The following is a 24,325-nucleotide window of genomic DNA, read 5'->3' as shown; positions in this document are numbered from 1 at the left end:
AAAAATCTGACCCTCATCTGTAAAATGAAGATAATGGGAACTATCAGACAGGGCTGGTGGATGAAATTAGTTTAATGCATTCAAAACTCGTGACCACTGATGAATGTTAATGCGATTCCCTCCTTCAGTTTCGCTTTCAATCTACTTTCACAGATTTAAAATTCTTTTTAAAAAAAGGACCAATAACTTGAAGGTGCTGACAACTGGTTGCATCCAAAGTCACTGAGAATTTACTAAAACAATAATATTTAGAGAACCTTCTATGTCTTTTGTGCTGGCTGAGTAGGTAGGTCACCAGGTGGTACAAGACATGAAGTCCTCCATTTAAAGGACCATCAGGGCCTCCCTGGTGGCGCAGTGGTTGAGAGTCCGCCTGCCGATGCAGGGGATGCGAGTTCGTGCCCCGGTCTGGGAGGATCCCATATGCCGTGGAGTGGCTGGGCCCGTGAGCCATGGCCGCTGGGCCTGCGCGTCCGGAGCCTGTGCTCCGCAGCGGGAGAGGCCACAACAGTGAGAGGCCCGCATACCGCAAAAATAAATAAATAAATAAATAAATAAAGGACCATCAGGTCAAGTCTAATTACATCCGGGAATTTAAAGATGTGTTAAACTTGTCAACTGGAAATGTTTCAGAAAACTGTAAGTTTCATGTCAGCTTTTTATTCTCCTCTGACCTTGCACCTTGCTTTGTAGCTAGGTTGAAATCATCTAAACTCGTTGTTGATGGAAATAACACTGAATTAAGGGCCCAAAGGTCCTGCTTACTAGCTGTGAGAACGCGGGTCTCTCACCGTTGTGGCCTCTCCTGTTGCGGAGCACAGGCTCCGGACGCACAGGCTCCGGACACACAGGCTCAGCATCCATGGCTCACGGGCCCAGCCGCTCCGCAGCATGTGGGATCTTCCTGGACCGGGGCACGGACCCATGTCCCCTGCATTGGCAGGCAGACTCTCAACCACTGCGCCACCAGGGAAGCCCGATAACAATGTTTTTTACTCTCCCCACTTCTATTTGATATTGTACTGGAAATTAGAAAAGGAAAAGTAAAACAATTTTTATTTGTAGTTAACATAATCATCTATGTAAAACAAACAAACAGCAACAAACCCATCTGAGTTAACTTGCCAAATTATGCAAAATCTACCAAAAAAAAAAAAAACGTACTAGACCTAGTAAATGAACTAGTGAGATTATACAAGATAAGGACACTATACAAAAATCAATTGTCATTGTATATACTAGCAACATACAGTTAGAAATGGAATTTTTAAAAAGCAATACCATTTACAATAGAATAAAAATATGAGACACTTAGGGACAAATTTTAAAAATAAGTGCAAGTTATACTTAAAATCTATTAAACATAACTGAAGAAATTAAATATATATTAAATAAATAGATATATTCATGTATTTAAAGCCTCAGTACTGCTGATGTCAATTCTCCTTACATTTTCAATCAAAATCCCAGAAGAATTTTCTTTTTAGACTTTAAAAATTTAACTCTAAAATACTTGTGAAAAATTATATGTCAATGTACTGATGTCAATTTGACCAATGTATCAATCAGAGAGTCCATTAAGAGGCTTATACATTTATGGAAATTTATATATGAAAGAGGTAGTGTCTGAGATTATTGGGAAAGAAGAATTTGGTCAATACATTAAATTGTAAAAAAGAGATGAAACTGAGTATCTTCACACAATAAACAAAATTTAATTTCAGAGGTATGAAATGCTATTTTCACTAACAGAGAAAAATTCTTTTAATTATTAGTAAAATGTGTAGGTTAGTACTATTTAGATATCCTGGTCTGAAACAAAGCAAAATAGGTTGCCTATTAAACAAAGATTAATTAAGTCAACAATACTAAAATTGGAGTATTGGGTGTGTTTTATCTTATTCAAACAAACTAAACAAACAGAGAAGAGCAATGCATAAACAAATGGTGGTGTCATAAACCAATGATTACAGTTAATGAATTCTGTGCCTTTACTTACAAGAAAAAATATTTAAATGAATAAATATTTAAATTAATTAACTATTAGTTAATTTTAAAAAGGGAAAGATCATTTAAGGAAATGGTTCACTCCTCTAATAGGACAATAGAACTATAAGCATATTCTTTTATTTCTTTCCAGAATTTTTACTGACATGAAATTTTTTCTTTGCACTAAATTATACTATATTTGAAATTTTATATACTGTCTTCATTTAATGTTATGTCAGAAAATTATAGTTTGTTTTTATTTTGTTCTATTATTTTCAATGATTCTGTGGTAGAAAGTAGATTAGAAACGTTTCAATTCACATGTACCTGCAGGACTCTTGTTGCCAAACCTTACTCTAAAGTGTTGCAGAGAGCTCTATGAAAGCCCAGATTGATCAGGTAAGTGAATTCTGTCTTGAATCTTGTTGATTCTCTCTCCTTTTTCTTGCTTGTAATTAATGTGTTTTGTATATCATCAAAGGGATCAGTCTGTTGGGGATTTGCCCCTGCATTTTGTCCTGCAGGAAGAAGCTTGTTCCATTTAGTTTCTGGCTCTCATATCCCCCATTTGGTTCCTATAAAATATTTCTTAAAAAGAACCCTATTAATTGCTTATTCTCTTTGCCCCTCTTGACTGGAAGCCCCATGAGGGCAGAGCCATATGTACCTTGTTCTGTCTGGCATTCGAAGTCTAGAAGAGCTCACTCGTTTGCAGGCTGTAGGCGTTCTGTAATAATTATTGAATTACCGGGAGGGAATACTTCAAAGAGCATGTCAGCATGGTTCAAAAAATTGTCTGACATCAATCTGATAACTGTGGTCATCTGTAGCCTGAATAGAATAACTCTCCTCTGATTCCTGTTAGTGGAAAGACTAAACCTAGATTAACGTGGCTTGCCCTCTTGTCTTTGCTCTCAAAACTTTTTACAAGAGCTAAGAAGTTAAAATCCACAAGAAAAGCCATGTTTTGTTTTGTTTTTTCGGTTTGATTGCACAACAATATTTCTTTTTTTAAGTTTTTATTTGTGTGGAGAATTTTAAAACCACATTTAGAATACAATTCATCTGTATATAGCTGGCAGGTTCTGAATTGGGGGTTAATTTTCATTGCTAAAAAAAAAAATGTTTTAGAAACTATTGAAGTTTTTCTTGCATTTATTTTAATAGGACTGAGATCATATATTTCCTTGTCTTTGAATAGGTAAAGGGCCATTTTCATTCTTCAGAGGACCTAAGCAAATTAATTACAGTGAGTAATTATGTCTGCTCACCATCTATGTGGCTGTGATGTTTATCACATTTTTCTCTCCTCTTTCACCACACATATTCTTAACCTTGCCTGCATCCTAGCAGCATCCTTTCAGCAGAGATTATATAAATTCTGCTGTTTGGATTGCATTATTCTCTCTGATATAAGTGCTTTATTGATTTCTCTCAGAGCCTATCTATTTGCTCAGATCTTAGGTAGAAGTCATCAGGTTCAAATCTAGATTCGATTCCAAAGGCTATGCTTATTCTACAAAAATCTCCACTGAGGAAATAAGTTTTCTGGTTTACTGCTATATCACTGATAACTTATACAGTGGGAGATGCTGACAATATCTGATCAAGTGAGGATTAAGAAAATCTTTCCTGCTCATCCTTTAGAGAGGAGAAGGCCATGCTTGAGGGTGGGCTCAACCCCTTGAAGAGGAACTTCGGTGCTTGATCTCATCAGGATCTGCATTAGGTGACGATTACAGATTTGTGGTTAGGATGCTGTACCCATGAAAGACTGGGATTCCATCTGTGACCTATATTTCAATGTTTTGGTTTTCTTGGCAAATACATCTGACTAGCAATGGTAACTTGCCTGTTTTCTTCCTTGGTAGATGTCTCTGAGAGCTGCCATTTGAGGACTCTTATTGAGTTCTGCACTTAAGATTTCAAATCTAAAAGTCACAAGCTCATTATAGACATATTTATTCCCTACAAGTGTTTTTTTGGACCTAAACAGATGGTTTGGACACCACCCAGGCTAGTTTTGTCCAATCTTTTTTATGTCGAAACAATATTTTATTATCTTGATGAGATTGTAGAGCACAACAAATAATGTAAATGCTATTTACTGGCACTTAGAAAATTTCCATTTGAAAAAGTCACCAGAATTAATCCCTTCTAAACATGTGACTATCAATCACATTTTTGTCTCAGTAAATATGAATCACTTGCTGAAATATATCAAAGTTAATGGAATAGACCTTTCTATTCACTGATGACATCATTGATATTATTCAGTTAATCACTTAGTCTATAAATAATTATTGAATGCCCATTATATAAAAGGCATTGAATTAGACACATTGGGAGGGACACTAATATAATTTACAAAATAGTTCTTCTATCAAAGATTACAAAATGGGGTAAAAAGAGAAGACATTCACACATGACAATGGCACGAAGAGGAAAGCACATGTACACCTTCAGAGAGTGTGAAGAAACAGGTGTCCTAGTACAGAGAGAAAATGATAAAATCACTACCAAGATCTGGACCTCTATCAAGACATAAACATAAACATCACTTACATGTGGAATCTAAAATATGACACAAATGGACCTATGTACGAAACAGAAGCAGACTTACAGACATAGAGAACAGACTTGTGGTTGCCAAGGGGGATGGAGTGGGGGAGGGAGGGATTAGGAGTTTGGGGTTAGCAGATGCAAACTATTACATATAGAATGGATAAACAAGGTCCTACTGTACAGTGCATGGAACTATATTCAATAACTTGAGATAAAACATAATAGAAAAGAATATAAAAAGAATGTATATATATATATATGTATAACTTAATCACTTTGCTGTACAGCAGAAATTAGTACAACATTGTAAATCAACTATATTTCAGTAAAAAATTAAATTAAATTTAAAAATCACAACAACTGTTAATCCCTACAAGCATTTGAAGAGTTCTTAGATCCCACTTTTTTTTTTTTTTTTTTTTTTTTTTTTTTTTTTTTCGGTATGCGGGCCTCTCACTGCCGTGGCCTCCCCCGCTGCGGAGCACAGGCTCCGGACGCGCAGGCTCAGCGGCCATGGCTCACGGGCCCAGCCGCTCCGCGGCATATGGGATCCTCCCAGACCGGGGCACGAACCCGTATCCCCTGCATCGGCAGGCGGACTCTCAACCACTTGCGCCACCAGGGAGGCCCTTAGATCCCACTTTGAATATATCATATCATCAAAGGTTAATATGAATGAAAAGATGTAAATAAGAGGAAGTAGACAATACAAGGCATCTATTCAAACATTTAACATTTTCTGCCTCCCAAATGTTACAGTTCAACTCAATTCCAAGTTGTAGTATAATACTATTTCCGAGGTATTCAAAAGCATACAATGTACAACTCAGGATAGTAAAAAATGCTATGAATAGTTTCCTCTCCTTAGCTAGATTCAATATGAGGTTCCCAGGAGTGTGTTGATTGTTTTTTCAAAGAAAGGAGCCCTGTAGGTAACCATGATGATGTGGGTCTCCCACCGTTGACCATCAGGGGTGTCTGTTGCTACATCAGAAGAACACAACACCCTGAGGAATGAAAGTGAAATCAGCACACACCCCATTTAAAGTAAACACAATTCTGAAATTTTTCTACTCTTTAAAATGCTAAGAAGCAACTGACTGAATGGTTTTGAGATAGTTGCCTTGGTGAATGTCACACATCACCCTCTCCCTACGTGGATCTTGATAAGGCTGCCATCCCATGGCCCATGTGCCTGGATGCCATCCTGTGGCCCATGTGTCTGATGCCTTTAGTCCTCCACTTGCTTCACATCTCTAACCCCTGAATCAACACAGCCCTCTACTAGCTATTATCTTAGACTGTGGAGACAATCTGTTTGAAAATATGCAGTTTCAGCTTCCATCCAGTCCATGAATGAAGTCACATTCATTAGATATCCCCAGACCCTACTATTTTTTTCTGATGTGTCTTTGGACATGTGCATTATGGGAAAGATTTTTCTCTTTTCCCTTTCAAGAAAGACTTCCCTGAAAACAAAACAAAACAAAACAAAATCATAAAAGAACAAAGGCTTAATTTCTCTGCAGGCCCATTTCCTTATTTCCTGTCTGCTGTATTTTCATTTAAAGTATTTGTGAACCTGGGGTAATGTTTATTTTTATGATGAACAAAGCTTGTGGGTAAAAATAAAAGGACAGTATTCAAATTCTGTACTATTTCTTAGATCTACATTCTTTTTGAGAAATAAAATATAATTGAAAAAGATTTTTTAAGTCATCATTAATATTGTTAGTTCAGCCATTTACTGCCTTCTTATGATATACATCTCATTTATTTTTGAAGATCGCCGATAGATTGTAAAAATTCATTCTGAAATGTAAATCTTAAAAAGCTAGAATTAAGATGTCATCAACCCATGAAGTGTGCTGCTTTGTGAACAGAGAAAGACATGGATGTTTTTATGACACATTTTCCTTCTTTAAACAAAGTAAAAAGGGAAAAGACTGAGTAGCAAGAATGGTTTGATTTTAAGAACTATCTTTTCGGGCTTCCCTGGTGGCGCAGTGGTTGAGAGTCCGCCTGCCGATGCAGGGGATACGGGTTCGTGCCCCGGTCTGGGAAGATCCCACATGCCGCGGAGAGGCTGGGCCCGTGAGCCATGGCCGCTGGGCCTGTGCGTCCGGAGCCTGTGCTCCGCGATGGGGGAGGCCACAGCAGTGAGAGGCCCGCGTACAGCAAAAAAAAAAAAAAAAAAAAAAGAACTATCTTTTCTAAGAAAAACCTCTTAGTTCTATGAAACTGGCAGATTTTTGTGGCTGTTAAGAAAAAGAAAAAAACTAATAAGAGTATGTCAGTAGCCCAATTGATCTTCCAGGCATGTGAACGTCAATCTACTCCTGAGCAAATGCCCTTGACGAGATTGTATTAGTCCAAGGGTATTAATGGTAAGAGAGACATGACTTGACCACCATATTTCTCAGTATTTTCTTGTAATGCTACAGCAATGGTAGATACTACCACACAATTAAGCACTTGATTATACACTCAGCATTTTCTTCTAGCTTTTTACAGAATGTCATTTTTTCCCTTTCTTTTTTAAGGAGCTTATTTATAAAGTCCTTAGTTGGAGCTGTAGCTGATATTTGACCCTGCTCTTAGCATGGAGGGCAGTAGCAGACACATGTAAATCCTCAGGCTTTCTCAACATATATGTTTCCAAATAGCACTATGTGTTGGAGATGCCCAAGACTACTCTCAGGTTGGATGATTTGCCAGAAAGACTCACAGAACTCAGAAAAGATGTTATTCTCATGGTTATGGTCTATTACAGTGAAAGAATACAGATTAACATGAGCAAAAGAAAAGGATACATATGGCAGAGTCTAGGAGAATGCAGGCACACGTTTCCAGTTATACTCTTCCAGTGGAGTTGCATGGATGGCATTTAATTCTTCCAACTACTATGTCTGACAACACAAGTGAAGTGTGGCCAACCAGGGAAGCTTACCCAAGCCTTGCTGTCTAAGGCTTTTATTGGGGTCAGCTATGTAGGTATGCAGTACTATATAACTGACTTTAGTTACTCAGACCCCAGCCCCTCAGATGTCAAACTGACACAGCATGGCTCAAAACCTCAGGCATACAAGCATTGTCATCCACCACAAATCCCTCTGTTAGCATAAATTACCTGGCATGGCCCCAAATCTCAGGTATACAAAGACACTCTTAGCAGGCAGGATATTCCAAGGGCTGGGAGTTATCTCCCAGGAACTAGTCAAGGGTCAGTCTTGAAATTCTTTAGAATGTGCAGGGTTTGGGAAACCCAGGCCTGCCACATTATTCCTTACTGCACACATCAGATATTTGATTCTTTAAATTCTTTTCTCTAGATGTTAATTCTGACTTTCAAGGGAGGAATATAGACTGAAAAATCAAACCTAAGTCCAGAAAAACCCCATCTGTTTCAAGTCCAAGTCATTGGTTTGGCCATGAAAGTGATAACAAGGCAAATTTAGAAGTGATGTGATAGGTTAAAAAAAATAAACAAACAAAAACAGTTAGACGGCTTTAAATAACATATCTACCTTACTAATTGTGTCATTTGGGGCCAGTACTCAAGTTCTCTGATTTTCTCTTTTCTAATCTCTAAAATGAATCCAGCAGGGCTTCTTTGAAAATTAAATAAAATAATGTAAAATATTGTAAGGGAAAGCACTATCTTCAGTGTTGGAAGTCTAGGTTCTCCAAAAAAGCATTAATATTATGAAGGCTAACATTACTGGCAGGAAGAGAAAAACAATGAGGAAGAGAATAAAGACTATTTTCAGTGTATTGCAAAATGTTTCACATCATGGTATATGTAGAAAGTGACCATCTTTTTACAGCACAAAGGAAGCCTGCTGATAGACAGGGGCTGCTCCCCTGCCACACCCTGCCTGGCCTGCCAGGCTTATCCGTAGACAGTCATGGCACACACAGTGAGAAGTTCTGTATGATATTGCGGAGAGATTTGTTGGACCTAAACTGTGATCATAGTCCATTGTAGCAGATGTGGTTATGACAGTTTTAGAAGTAAAAAGAGGCTCTACCAAAGTATACACAGCCCATCAGACTCAGCAACTTGCAACAATCCTATTGTTCATGACAAGCCATTCTTTTCCCACGGATACTCCCTAGTTTGGGGAGAGGGCCAACAAGAGGGAAGTAGAAAGGAGAAATGGAAATACCATCAGCACATGAGCTGAAATGGATGGATAGATGCACAGATCTATTTTAAAAATTATGCCAGAAGAGTAGGGATTAGACAGTTTGATTTCTTGATTTTCATCTCATCTAAAAATGCTGCTAGCAATTTGTAAAAATCTGGCATGAGATAGTTAACTTCTGTTTAAGTTTGTTTTGTTTGTTGTTGTCATTTTTAATTAGGGAGTTGTGCCATATTAGTATTTCTTAACTCTAGGTACATAGAATCACCTGCAAATCTTAAAACAAAACAAAACAAGACAAAACAACCAACAAACACCAAAACAACAAAACAATGAAGTCAAGGCCCCAGCTCTATCCCTAGAGATCCTGACTTAATTGATCAGAGATGAGTCTGAGGATAAATGCTCCTTCAAGTTTACCAGGAGATTCTAACGGCCAGATACTGAGCTAATAAATCAGAATCCTCTTATTCTGTATCACTAAGGAGATTGCTAGTAAAAATGATAAATGACACAAAGAAAAGAATAAAATAGAATGCAAATACTAACCTTTGAATGAATGATGGGATTCTGAGTGCTTTTCTCCATTTTGAGAACAAATTCACTACAATTCTGGAATATGGTCAGAGTAGGGAAGTCTTCACAGATGAGGAAGTGTTTGAGCTTTATAGAAGATATAAAGATCCAGTGATATAAAAACCCACTGATACATCTAAGGAGAATATGCCAGTCTAAAGATTTGTACACCACACATGGTGACCATACATTCCTGTTTGCCAGGAACTCTCCTGGTTAAATCATGGAAAATCTCACATTCCAAGACACCCCTCATTCCTAGGTAAACAGATGTAGCTGGTCACCCTATACACAAGGTTTTGTCCTTTTAAAACTGGATATACTTTTGACTAAACTAATGAATATATAGACTCTATAAGAAGCGCCTTCATAACCAGTGGCTCTTTTGTTGACATCTCTTCATGGTGATCTTAAAACTAACCAGCTGATTCCTTAAACATAAATAAATACATAGATGAATAAATAAGAAGGAAAGAACAAGAGCTCTCTGTGTAGTAGGTATTTAAAGTCTGAGTTGACTGCAGTCTCTAAGCTGGAGATGAATTAGTGCCAATCTTCTCTCTCTCTGTTTAAGAAGCTATCACATATCTGTGCATCTCTTAAAGTTGTGGCTATGCCTCTTGTTCACATAAAGGTTAAGATAAATCTGCTTTCTGGATGAATGATCACTTTATGCCTTGTGTGTAGACCTAGGTGTCATCTACCATGTGATCTAGCAATCCTTGTATTTTATTTTGTACTTTTTTTTTAATTTGCTGACAATGTCTGGCTGTAGTTTTGCATAGAACCACAGGCCAGTCAGAACTTAACGTGTACTTTGAATAACATCAGGGCAGAAGCAGCCACTGCCTTAAGACAATGAGCAAACATACTAGCTAGCTTTCACTGGGTTTTGTTGTGGTAATAAAAAAAAATATGCATGTGGCTTATGAAAAATTACTTGTTTTGTTTTGTTTTCTTGGCCGCACAGCACAGCTTGTGGGATCTCAGTTCCCCAATCACGGATCGAACCCAGACCCCAGCAGTGAAAGCCCAGAATCCTAACCACAAGTCCACCAGGAATCTCCCTTGAAAAATTAAATAGTTACTTCATGCTTACATTGCTGGATGACCTCTGTGGCTTGCCTGCATTCCACTCTGCACACCTTGTTTGGGGACCCAGGCTTGAGGAGCAGTCACAAGGGAACAGGCCATCTGTTGACAGAGAGAAAGTAAGAGAGAACGGGGGGAAACACAAAATAGGTTTAAGCTGTGTCTTGAATGAGGCATAGGACATGTTGGCTCACCTTCCATTGGGCAAAGAAGTCACATGGCCACGGGCAACCCCTGTGGGTCAGGGATGCATCCCCCCTACACAGGAGGCACTGCAAGTCCCAGGAGAGTGAACTGGGACCTCAACTCTTCTCATAGGAAGGGCAATGAACAGCCAGAAATGACAGTACAGTCTATGTTAGATAGCTATTTAACCTACCCCAGCTTTGTCTTCTGCTAATTAAAAGATGAATTATAAAACCCACTTTATGTTGTTGTTGTGAGAATTAAATTGGTATAATTCATGGATGGCATCTAAACACATTCATGTTTCTAGAACAGTGTGCAAAATATGTATTCTTTTTCTCTTCCAGCCAATGTTCTGATGCATTTAGGGGGCCCAAAAGTTTTTAATGAACAGTGGGAAACACCTAGTTGGAAGGACAATTCAACATCGATGAGCTAAAAACCAACATGTAAAAGAAGTATGAGTGAATGTGGGGTGCAAGTGAGAGTCGGGGTGCTGTCTAACTCCAGGGTTTGGGACACACCAAATTGATACCATCCTAGGAATTCAACCAGATAGACTCCTGCAAAGCTACTAAAAGGCGACTGCTCCAGCGGAACCCACAGAATCTGTTGGAATTTACCTCATCCTCACTTAGCCATGTTATTGAAGCTGGTGGAGCCTCAGTTTCAATGACTGCAAAAAGGGAATAGTTATGCCCACCTTGAAGAGTGATAAGGAAGATTAAGATCATGTAATTATACCATGTACCATATTGTAATAATCACAAATAATTTTCAAAACAGGGCCCAGGTCTGAAAGCACGTTAGCACTTTATTCTCTTTGTGTCTGAAGTCTGGGGCAAAGATCCACCACCTAGAGTTGTACTAACCAAACTTTTGAGCTGACTTCTGGGTAGTGCTCAGAAATCCAGCTCAGTATACTGGAATCTTAGCTTTCTAACGGATTCCAGAAATCATGTCTTTTAACCCGTTGATTTTACAGACTAAGAAAATTGAGATCCAAAGCGGGGAAACAGTTTTCCAAATTTCACGTGGCTAAAGAGTGAAATTTTTGGAAAAACTGGAGCACCGATACCATTGCCTGGTGCTGTTCCACTTTGTCATGGCTCTGCAGAGGACTGATGATCCTCCTCACCCTGATCTAAAGGGGCTTGGGATCTAGGAAGGGAAGAAATGGGGAAATCTGTCAGATGACTTTAACATGGTTAGAGCGTCTGCATTCAGGGGGTGCTCAGCCATCACAACAAAGCATTTGGAAAAAACTATTAATTTTTTACTTCTGACGGATGTACAGTATCTGGGGAAGTAAAACATATCCCTGGGGAGTGTCAATTATGCCTAGGAGGGCAAAAGAAGCAAAGGAAAGCACAGAATGTGGTTCCTAAAGGGGGCTGCAAGGATGACTCCCAAAGTTAGGATACACACTCAAGTCAGTGTAATTTCCGATTTTCTTCTGTAGAATGAAAAAGAGGGATTTCTTTCCCTTTTTTTTTTTTTTTTTTTTTTTTTTTTTGCTTGCCTCAGTCATACCACTAATTATTTAGTGGTCTTTCAAACCTTTTGTAATCTCTCCTCGAGAAAGCCCTGAAAGATATTAATTCTTAGCCATGTGCCTCATAAATGAAGGCCATTCTGCTATACTTAATGACAAGGCTGAGGCAGCAAGATGTCATTTGCTTTTTTCTCAGTTTTTAAATTGCTTTCTAAATGAACTACAGCTGTGAGGGCCAGGTGCTGTGATCCCTTTAGAAAGATCAGGAAATGATGAAATCCAAAATTTCAAAGTGTGATGGATGTCAGCTCCCGATTTGGTGTGTGTGAGGTCACCCCATGCACCTGGTACCATCTCCACAACAGAATTACTTTTCTGTGGAGGAAAGAAAAAAAAAAAAAAAAAAAAGGAGAGAGAGGGAGAGGGAGAGAGAGAGAGATGCACATGTCTAATGCAAGTGCAACAATAAGAGAAACAGTTTATAATTATCTCTTTGTTTGCTCCTCATCTAGATGGAAATGGTGAAATGTGCAGTCTCCCCGCCCCCCCTCCATTATAGGTATCGCTGCCGCTGTATTAAACACACGATTTTTGTGAATCAGAGAGTCAGTGTGGTGACTCAGGAGCCACTAGGAAGTGAATGACATGTTATGGTGATGGGAGGAGGTGGGGAGAGGGGGGCAGGGGGGCAGGGTTCTTTAAGGCTCCTTCTGACTTAATTAATTAACATCAGTACCTTTAATATTAGGAGCGCTGTTTGCTCTGGGGAGCTGTCAGCCAGATCTGGGTTTCAGTCGGGGCTGCCTCTGAAGGCGGTGAGCTGAGGGCAGGCATGTCCACCCTTGCCCTAAGGACAGTGACAGGCATGCCCCTCAAGGCACTCATTCTTCCTGTCGAGTGCTTGAGGCCCTAGGTGAAATCTGTTTGGGAGACCTTGTTCTTGCAGTCGTCCGACAGAGGAAATAAGGAGTGATTGTGCTCATTCTCTCCAACACTGACCCCCCGGGAGATGTATTTGTCAGAGCTGGATGGCTGCCAGGGTCCACCCCATTTGCTCTGGGACGCTGCTCAGTCTGCCCCTGGGGGGAGTGAGGGACTCCGTCTCCTGCAGCCCTTCCACTCAGAACCACTCCCTGGGGCATTGAACCCGACTGGGCAGGTGGTACGGGGTAAAGTGTGAGGCAGGCCTGGGGCTGTCTTGTCCCTAACCCTACAATATACCCTTAGATGAGTTGCTTTTACCTTCTGAGTCTTATATCTCCACGTCTGTAAACAGGGGCGGGGGGAGAAATAGACCATATTTTGGTGAGGATTGACTGACACTGCAGAAGTAAAAAGTGCCCAGGAGAGTGTTTTGCACAAAATTGGTGATGTGGAAATATCAATAGTAATCTCCCAATACCACTGTCTCTGCTACTGAGTCCATTAGGTGCAACATGGAGCAGGAAGGACAAGAGTGAGACCCCAGAGAACATACAACTCTCAAATCCAGTGCTTCCTGGATGTCTGCCTTTACTTAAGTTCCTTACCCTCTCTGGGCCTCAGTTTCTCCATCAGTACAATGGGGACAATAGAAAATTCTACCTCACCTATCATTACAAGGATAAAATGAGATGTTAGACGTCAAAATGCTTTATATTACATAGAGAGAGACATGGGGCTGAATGGAGTTGACAGTCATGTTGGCTTCAACCCCTCCTCCCACTTACTGGTGGCTACTTCCTTTTCTTTCCCAGCACCTAGCTGATGATGTCTGTTTCCCCATCAGTGCTCACAATCACCCTATGCATCATTAAAAGAATTAGGCAGGTGCTAAATGAGTCCTGGGAGAAGTAAGGGATGATGAAAAGAATGAAAGAGAGGATATTGATCTAATATCTATTCAAAGACCTGAAACACAACATCATGCCAGCCAAAAGGAAAAGTTCTCCAAACCCAAATGGAGGAACCAAGTCGCAATCCCCTACTTGAGTAGTTTTAGAGAAAAACATAAAACCATATCCCATAGTTGTAGACCAAATAAGGGGAAATTGAGGTTTACGTGAAGAGCAGAAATCCTAATGGCTTAGCTGCCAATTGCTGCTTTGGAAGACTTTGCTCTCAACAGGCCATAAGTGTGGGATTGTGTCCTATACCATAACTAGAGCTATTCATGTGGGATTCCAGGAAGATTGTGTCTTGTGCCATAACTAGAGCTATCCATGTGGAGACACCAGGCCTCCTCCACCCCCAAAACGATGACTTTTGGGGGTTGTTACTAATCGTGTCATCAGGGAAACCGGCTCCTATGAGGCATCCTTAATTTGGGAGAAGGCTGATGTGAAGGAAGCCAGCAATGCTGCCTGCCGTTCATTCTGGAGTTTGAACCAGAATGCCTGAAGGATCAAGAACAACAAATCAACCAATAGGAGGCGGACCCTGTGTCCTGAGCTGTAGCTCCCATTTCCACTTGGATGTTTTACCCCGCATCTCAGCATTTCCCAAGCCGATGTCACCATCTTCCCTCCTAGATCCCATTCTCTCCAGACCTCTGTCCAACATCTTCAGTTCCACACATTTTCTACTTCAACGGGTGCCTCTCTTTCTTTACCTCACCACAGGCTCAGTGTGGGAGGATGATCTTCCAGTTTGTCCATGTTTAAATCTACCTGTTTACCACCTTTTCTTCTAACCTTGTAACAGACTGAGGCACAGATGGTGAGCCGAGGGTTAGCCGGTGCTATAACACACAGAGACTTGGCCACTGGATCACCTGTTGTGAAGCAATGAGCTTGCCTCAGGGGTGACCACCCACTCTTCCCCCCACATTGATTACAGATGACAACATGCCCCGGCTGGGAATGGACCTCAGGATTTTTGAAACTCAGATGAAAGGACAGATAGAAACCCTCTTTAAAATTTGCAAGCAGTTCTCTGCATCCTACCAGGTGGAGGCCAGTCTTTGATGAAGACTCTTCCTTTCTTCTGGGAAAACCACCCTAAGGACATTTAGATATGCAAATGTAGATCAAAGACTCTTCTGGAATGGATTTAAGCAGCTGTGAATAACAATGTGGAAGGTTCTGTTCATAAGAGACAGAGCCACACTTCTGTGGGTTACCTTCTCTTTCAAAAGAACCTACTTTCCCAAGTCCAGATTAAGACAAAGGACATTCAGTTGGAAGTTGAATATTATTGCTAATTTTAGAAGAGATGGTGTGTGTGTAATTTTGTGTGTGTGCATGTTCATGTTCCAATATTTGTCCTTGGAAAATTAAGAGTAGTGACCCCCTCAAGATTCCTTAACAGATGTGAATACCTGAAGGGAACAATTTAGAGAGAGATATGAGTGGAAGGGCACCACTTAATCTAGACTTGGAGACAGAACTATAGTGCTCATGTAACTTCTAAGTCTTCAGTTTTGGGGGGATAAATATCCTCCCCCTGTCCTTCATGCTAATAGTTTCAGGTTTACATTATGTTACTCTTTTTAGTGTCTATTCCTAACAGTCAAAAAATCTTTTAAAGTTGGGATGCCCAGAAGTGAATAGGCAGCTCAAACAATACAAAGAACTCAACTGTGACCTTTAAACTTGTTTTAGAAATTATACCTCTACTAATGTAGCCTGAGAATATGTCATCTTCCTTGGGCACCAGGTTTCAATGTTGACTTACCCTCAAGTGACTAAATTTATGACAGATCAAGCTCTTAAATTTATTCCTCACCTTTCTGAGATTAAGGTACTTTCTTAGAATCAAGTATAATAATACACTTTCCTCTGCCATATTAAACTTAATTTTGTTAGATTTATTTCTATTTGTTTTGCTCTTGTTATGACCCAGAACAGGGCTTGAAGACACACCCCTGTCATTAAACAACTTTATCTAGGTTGACATTGATCTATTAATCTGCATCTTTTAGGGCAGAGCTTTTCATCCAGTGATAAATCCTTCTAAGTTTACCATTGCCCAGATGAGACAGCTGTATTTAGGCCAAAATATCATTAGAAATCTTGCAAAATGCTTTGCTGAAGTTCTGATCCATCCTGTTTCCCTGAAATACCTGTCTAAAACTGACAAAATTAGAAATACAGTAATCACTTCATACATATGTAAACATAGTCTGTATATTATGCTTACACTATTAAGGGTCATACACACATATGATCTTACCTGGAATTCACAGCAACCTGGTAAAGACAAAGAAGGCACCCCTGCCCCCAACCTGCCTCGTTACACTTGAGAAAGTTGAGAGTCCTGTTGATCAGTCACAACCAGAATCAGAACCCTCTGACTGGCAGGCAGTCAACCTCCATCCCACTGCATCCTCCATTTCCCTTTCAGTGTAATCAATTGATTTCAGACCCAGTGCCTACTACTACAGCCCCAAACTTTCACAAGACAAAGTTCAATCATCAATTTGGCTTGTTTTAAACAGTATCAATAAAATACTCAGAATCACAGAATCACAGAATTTCAGAGTGGTGGGGTTTCTGAGGGTTCACCTTGCCCAGACTCCCCTACACTCCACAATCTCCACTACAGCTCAGGGGGTTAGGGGGGCAGGCCCCTTTGCCTTCATGTTGACTGTGGAGGAGGCTGAGGATTTGATGAGGCTGCACATTCCTGTCTGGCAGGTGGTGGTTCCTCCATGTGACAACAGAAGGCTGCTTCTTCTGCCTTCTCCTGTAGGCTCTAGATCATCCCCGGTTACCTGCCCAGATTAAGCCTTTCTACTCTAGGTATTTGAAAAGATTGCATTTTCTCTCTTCTCCAGACACTGCTTCTCCAATGATTTAACCAATCCGCCAGTGGCCCAGTTCTCAGACCACCTCACAGGCTCCCCCCTCCTCTCAATGTGCTCCAGTTTTTCAACATCTTAAAATGCGACACTCATAATTAAACAGAATGCTCCAGATGTGGCTTGATTGGCACAGAATCATTTCCTCTTTTGTTCTGGACTATGTTGTTTCCTAATGTTGTTTACCTCTTTTTCTGTAATCGTTATTTCATGCTGGAGATACTTCTGATCCTGAAATTCCCTAAAGCCAAGGACCTTTTGTTTCCCTACATGCAATGAACAGCCTCAGTTTTTCCTCATTTGGGTCCCTATACTATTGGTTGCTTAGACTTAAACGTAGATTTCATATTTGTCCTTGTTAGATTTCATCTTTAGTTTTGCCCCATAATAAATTTCTGGTGAACTCTCTGACCTTCTGTACATTTGCTGTTTAATATTTCTATGTCTAATTGATGTATCTTCAACAAAATTATTCATGAAAATACAGAATAACATTCAAAAATGGGTCCTTCAGGCTATGTTAACTTTCTTGTTATTTGTTGTCTCTTTTTAATATTCTTATTTATTATGATACCTTTTCATGAAGGTTATGTAAGAGATTTGTACCAATCAGCACTGTTTAAGCCACCTTTGGAGATATAGAAACACACATATAGCTTAGTTTCTAATTGAGGAGACAAGTCTAGCACAACTGGAAGCAACCAGTGGAGGAAAACAGATGATAAGGTAAGATATTCATTTCAATAGGCGTCAAACATTTTAAATATTTAGAGGAAAAGGTTGCTAGACACTGGGGGTTATTTTTATAAGTCAGTAGAATTTGAACCTTTGCAGTACAACGTGTTACGTGTTAAAAGAGCTATGGTACCAAGGATCAAGTACTGCAGAGTTGGGAGCAGAACTGCAGTAAAATAAGTGAAAGTTCAAAGTAAAGGCTTCACATAAATGGTATCTGGGAGGGTGAGGGAACAAGGACCAGGCCAAAGACGGAGAGCAAATGAGTTCTAATGATCCACCTTCACACATTCATTTATGCATCATTCATTAAAAAAAAAAAAAAAAAGAAAGAAAGAAAAAAAAAATTTGTAGAGCTCCTGCTCTATGCCAGGCACTGTTTCAGGATGCAACAATGAATGAAACAGACAGAAATTCCTGCCCTACTAGAGCTTACAGGAATGCACTGAGAGTGAGAGTAATACAAAGGTTTGCTTGGTGGGAAAGTAAAGGTGTTGAAAAGGAAAGCAGGAATAGAGACAGGACAAGTCAGAGTAAATGGGATACTTGCCATTGTAGATGAGCACCCAGGGAAGACCTCACTGAAATGCTGAAGAGGTAGGGCTGAGCCATCTTCTATGGGGGAGCATGTCTTAGGCGGAGCCAGCACCAAGGCCCTAAGGAGAGATATGTCTCTGGTACCTGAGTGGTAGTGAGGAGACCAATGTGGCAGGAACACAGATAGCAAGAGGAAAAGTAGCAGACAATTTTAGAGGGGTAGCAGGTGAGCAGGATGACGGTCAAGCTAGACTTAGGGACAATTTTAAGAACTTTGGCTTTTATTCCAGGTGAGAAGGGGAAGCATTGTAGGGCTTTGAAGAAAAGAGTAGGATGATGTAACTTATATCTAGTAAAATAATTCACAGTGTTGGGTTGAAAACAGATTGTAGGTAAGCAAAGGCAGAAGCAGGACGATGAGTTAAGAGATTGTATCAGCTAGATAGTGCTGCATAACAAATACTCAGAAGCTTAAACAATAAGCATGCATTATTACTCTACAAGTTATCAGTGTAGTTCTTTGGGATTGGTTGGGTTCACACTGTTAGCTGTGGAACAAGTGGGCTCCTCAGCTGACCTCGGATTGGCTTAGTCTCATGTTTGCTGGTTTACAGGCTGCAGGCTGGCCCAGGATGGCCTTGGCTGGCGCAGCTGAGTTCTCCTCCAGCCGGTTGATCCAGGCTTGCCCACATGGTGATGGCAGAATTTCAAAAAAAAAAAATGTGAAATAAAGCTCAGGTTTAGAGTTGGCCTGTGGACACATTTTGAGCAAGTCACAGGCCTGCCTCAAGTGTGTGTGAGGAGTACACACCTCTTAGTTAGAACAAATGCAAAGACAGATTGCATATGTCATGAATACAGGGAGAGTTGAAGATCGTGGCCAGTTGTGTAACCATTCTAAGGTGGAGGCTCTTGCAGTATCCAGGTGAGAGCTGAGAGCAGTTTTCAGAAGAGTGTTATCAGGGGAGGTGATGAAAGTTATTGGATTCTGGGTATAATTTAAAGGTAATGGATTCAAATGTGAGAATGAGTGTGATAGAGAAAGGAAGGACCCAATGATGACTTGAGTTGTAGGCATTTACAACTGGAAAATTAGAGTTGCCAACTCTTGAGTTGGGGGGAGATGGTAAGAACAGTTTGAAAAGGGCAATCAGGAGCTTAGTTGTGCATGTGGTAAACTTGAGAGGCTTATTAAATTTCCAGTAGGAAGTAGACTATGTGGGTATGGACTTAGAAGAAGTTTCTGATCGGTTGATATAAATTTGGGAGGCATTGCATATAGATGGCATATAATGCCATGGAGCTTTAGGAGATCATCAAGACAAGGAGTGTTAATAAAAATAAGAAGACATCACAGGGTGCAGCTCTGGGGTACTCCAACAGGGAATGAGAAGGAATAATTAAAGGAGACTGAGAATGAGGAACAAGAAAGAGGAGCAGCTAGAGACAGAACAAACAGAACATGCTTGATTAGGCAGGAAAACAAAAGTTGGAGGCAGGCAGAAGACAGGACTGCTGGAGAGATTGAGGCCATCTTAGGAAAAGCCTTGTATTTAGATTTGGTTGGAGGGAAAACTTACTATGGTGTTTCAAGTACAACAGAGGTTTCTTCCCTGTCCTCATGGGATGAGGACACAGCATGAAAACCCCAATCGACCAGACCTGTTCAGGACAGGGGGAATTTCACAAGGCATCATGGACCTGATTGTGACAGCTCCAAGGATCTAAAATGATCTCTGATCATCAACGTATAACTGATGGGCCAAGGCTAGGGACTGTAGACTTGCTTTTCTCGAAGTTGAGTTCCTGCAGGTCTCCTAGCATTACTGTAGTTGAGCAGGAAGTTATTACATGTGGTAGTGGGGTGAAGTGAGGGGTTCAGGGACACATCTTCTGCAGTATTCCAGCTTTCTCTTCTCTCCTCAGAAGCACTGGCAAGTGATATCTTGAGTTCCCCAGCAGAATAGCCAAGGACTGGGGAAATACATTTGTTGAAAAGGACCAGCAATTTAATTTTATTCATTCTGTATCAATTTCTACATCTCACAGTTTGGGCACAACAGGAGGTGACACTGTTAACTGTTACTCTCTTCACTTCCTTTTTTTCCCCTCACTGAACATAAACATATCATTACACAGTTACACTCCACTATATTTAGAGTTGATTTTTAACTGTCTATTAAATCAAACAGGGAAGCTAGGCTGCTCTACCTGGAGCCAGTGGGACTGGCTGGGGAGATAGACCAGTCCACTGGGGACGGTAGGACTACAGTGAAACCTGCATTGCCAACCACCATGGACCCCCAGGAGCCTCCACCCTGTGCTTATTTGGAGACAAAGGCAGACACTCTAACTGGGGCAGGGCCAGCATCCTGCCCTCAAACCACCCTGAAAACCTCTTGTTCACCAGTGACAGAGGCTTCAGCTTCACTTCCTTGTATAGATGGAAAGGATTTCACAGGGATCTAGAGCATATATTCCAAGCAGTGCACTCATTGAAAACATGACTTAAAATAGCCCAAGATGCCAGGGATGTGGCACGTTCCACAAAAATACAAGTTTTGATTGTTAGCCAACTTTGGAAAGTGTTTCTTGCTATGTTTCCTGCTCTAATGCTTGCAGTGTATAGTGGCATTAGGGACGGAGAGGAGCTGTGCATTAGAGAAACTTTCCTGAAGTTGCTCATCCCAAGCCTTCCCCATTTTGTTTTACTGAGGAATCTTCTATTGTTGATAATGCCTGTTAACACTTATAGAACTAACGAAGTTAGAACACACTTTAGAAGACACTACTATAATTTAGACCAGTATGGTAGTTTACAACATGCCAACTGAACATTATTTGTGACCCTTATCAGAACACTGTATGAGCAGAACTTGGAATGTTTTCTCCATCTTACGATCTGAGAAAACAAGAAATGGAGAGGTCGAATGGCATCCAGATCAACAGAGATAATGGTGGTAGAACCCTGAATCATAATGTAGCTCTTATGTTTTCTACCCAGTCTTGCTTCCTTTAGACAAGATGGCACATGCTGGTGGAAGAAACAAGTGGAAGCCTTTCCACAAGGGTGAGTATCAGGGATTGGAAATGGGCTGACTAGGTAGTGCTGATAATGAGTGGCTGTAACTAAAGACAGAAAAATTGGGGAAATAAAGATTGGGAGGGCATGAGGGTCATGCTACCAAGTCACCCGCTGCCACTGTCTCCATCTTTAATTCTTCTTTATGTCCCTTGACTGAATCTAATTACAACACAATCAACAGAAATATGGCCACGTGGTCAGCCTTACCTCCCACTCATCCAGTACCCACACCATTAATCATCAGTTGTCTGCCAACTTTGTCGTGGGGTATATTGTCATCGACTCTGTGGACATTTCTCTATATTCTCATTTATAATCTAATATTCTTTCCATCATCTCAACCTGCCATAGATTTGCCTTTTCTAGCCTTAAAAATGAATGTTAGAAATCTCAGATAATGAGAAAGATCTAAGAAAGTTTTCAGAAATGAAGGGACTGTTACTTACTTGGAAAGACATGTTTAATTTGTACACCAAGCTCTTTATGAAATGTTCTAGTCTAGAATGGTACCACGTCAACTTGGTGGACTAGGCAGTCATAGGATTCCAGATGCTTCAAGCTTTCTTAATGAAGAGAAAATACCTCATCTGCTATGAGTGAAGAGGAAAAGGATAATATTGAGAGTTTCTGCAATATGTTAAAGTTCTGGTATGGGTGGTGCCATGATTATTAAATGAAGCCACATCTCCATTTTATTTATTTATTTACCAATGCCATAAAACCTTTATTTCCACTGGGATCTCATGTGCAATTCTCTTCTCTTTCTGGGAAAGAACTTTACCCTTTCCCCACACATCTCCATTTTAATATGGTGATTGGCATGCCAAAATTTGTATGGTTCTCATAATACATGTTGAAGACATAATGGCTTCATTATATTACTCTACAAATATTATGATCTATTTTGTGCCAGGCGCTAAGGATTCAAAAATGAATTGCTTCCTTTATGTTGCTCACAGTCTACCAAAAGAACTCATCTTCTTCTCCTATCCTCTATTACTAATTTAATTCTATTCATAGTACTTATCACTCTCTGATAGTTTTACCTTCTTTATTGTTTGATTGAATATCTGTTCCCTCCCTGTAGAACTGTGCTGCCCAGTACTGTAAACATTAGCCAAACCTGACTATTAGTGTTAAATTTAAATTAATTAGAATTAAAAATTAAAATTTCTGGTTCTCAGTCACAGTAGCCAGGTGTCATGTACTCAAAAGTCACATGTATATAGTGGTTATGATATTGTAAAATGTAGATATAAAACACTTCTATCAATGTAGGCACCTCTGTTCTTGAATGTAAATTCTATGAGATCTAGGGACTTGTTGGTCTATATATCACCGTATCTCTGGTGCCTTAAAGTAAGACTTGAGAAAAGATATTTTTTGATTGAATGAATGGACCAGTTTCCCAGAGCAAGTGGATCATGTAGAGCAGATAAAAGAGATGAGGCTGAATCCATAATTTGACCCAGATACTGAAACACTTCACATGCTTAAATAAGGAGTTTATACTTATAGCTTAAAAATCAAATGGGAGTCACTGAAAGTTTTGAAATGAAGAATAACATGATCAAATATCTAGCTTAAAATGATTCTTTCTGCAGCATGAGCAGAATGGTTTGGATCAGGAGGGAGTGATGGCAAGAAGATTATTATCACTGTAAAAACATGAGATGTAAAGTGACTAAACTGAACTTGAGAGGGAAGAATCCATAAAGTCAGTGCCCATGTTGGTCAGAAAAGGCTATATTACATAGAGGTAACAACAACTTCAACATCTCAGTGGCTTTACGCTAAAAAACAACAACCAACTTTATTTTGGGTTTACATGATGTTTCTTGTGGACTGGCAGATGGTTCTGCTCTGCACTGTCACCCAAGTACCCAGACGGATGGAGGTCTACACCACCTAGAGCACAGACTCCTTTGTCACGATGGCAGGGGGAGAGGCTGACCGTTACACATGGCTCTGAAGTCCCTCACTGCAGAAATGACACCTGTTATTTCTATGAACCATTACTAGCTGAAATCAATCACATGGCTCTAACTGCAAGTATTCAGGAAATGTAGATGAGCAAAGATATTTATCTATGTATTTATTTTGTGAATCAATCTGTCCGCCATGTTGATAATAAGATATGAGGAAATAAGGAGAGTGAGATGAATCACATACATCTCTGAACTTTCTATTCATATACAAGTTAAATCTGTACATAGTAGAAATCACAGAGATATGTGATGGTCCAAAGATATATTATTCTTAATAATAGTAAGTGGCACTGAGCAGAGCATCCCATGAGATGACATATAATGAAAGGATGAATAATATATGGGTAACGCTGATTATGTGTGGATCACTAGGAAAACTGCAGTGAACAAGGCAAACAGTATCCCTGCTTCAACTAACGTTAGATCCTAGTATATGAAACATACAACTAATCCCAAATTTGCTGCTTATAATTTGATGTGCTACAAACAGAACACACAGTGTTATACCATAAGAATAGTCTGTTATTCATAGTGCTAATTAATAATCATTTTAGTCATTTCTGCTTTTGTTCTTTTAATGTTTCCTTTAATTTATATTTTCTCTGTGAAGTTAAAATATTCATCAGTTGAAAGTAATAAGAAAAGGGAATTAATGATATGGTAGGGACTTTAGTGGACAGCTCAAACAATCTACTCACTTATTAAAAATGATTCACTAATATCGTACCACTGACTTTTGCTCAATCACTTAGTTTTTATTCACTTAAGTATCTAACCATTGTGTCAGGATCAATTGTTTCCCTGTCTTTGCTTACTGTATGTTGATATTCCAATGTAGGTTACAAATTGAGGCAGAACACAACATAAAGAATGTGTTAAGGAAAGAAATATAAAGATACCACATCAGCTCAGTTTTACATGCCTACCAACTTATCACGTCATGGTGCTTTGTAAATGCCCATTGTTCCATTACTGAATGAATGCTGTTGTGTAGAAGTAATTGTCAACAACAAATGTGACTCTAAGAATTTGGCAATGATGCTCCTCAATGACTCTGAAATGAGTTATTCGATGGCGAGAGTCATCACTATAAAGTTTCCCTGGGGCATGATTAACACCGGGATGATGACATTTCAATAATTTTTCTGT

Source organism: Mesoplodon densirostris, chromosome 14 (assembly GCF_025265405.1).
Source record: "Mesoplodon densirostris isolate mMesDen1 chromosome 14, mMesDen1 primary haplotype, whole genome shotgun sequence".
Taxonomy (NCBI): domain Eukaryota; kingdom Metazoa; phylum Chordata; class Mammalia; order Artiodactyla; family Ziphiidae; genus Mesoplodon; species Mesoplodon densirostris.
Note: the sequence above shows the minus strand (reverse complement) of the source record.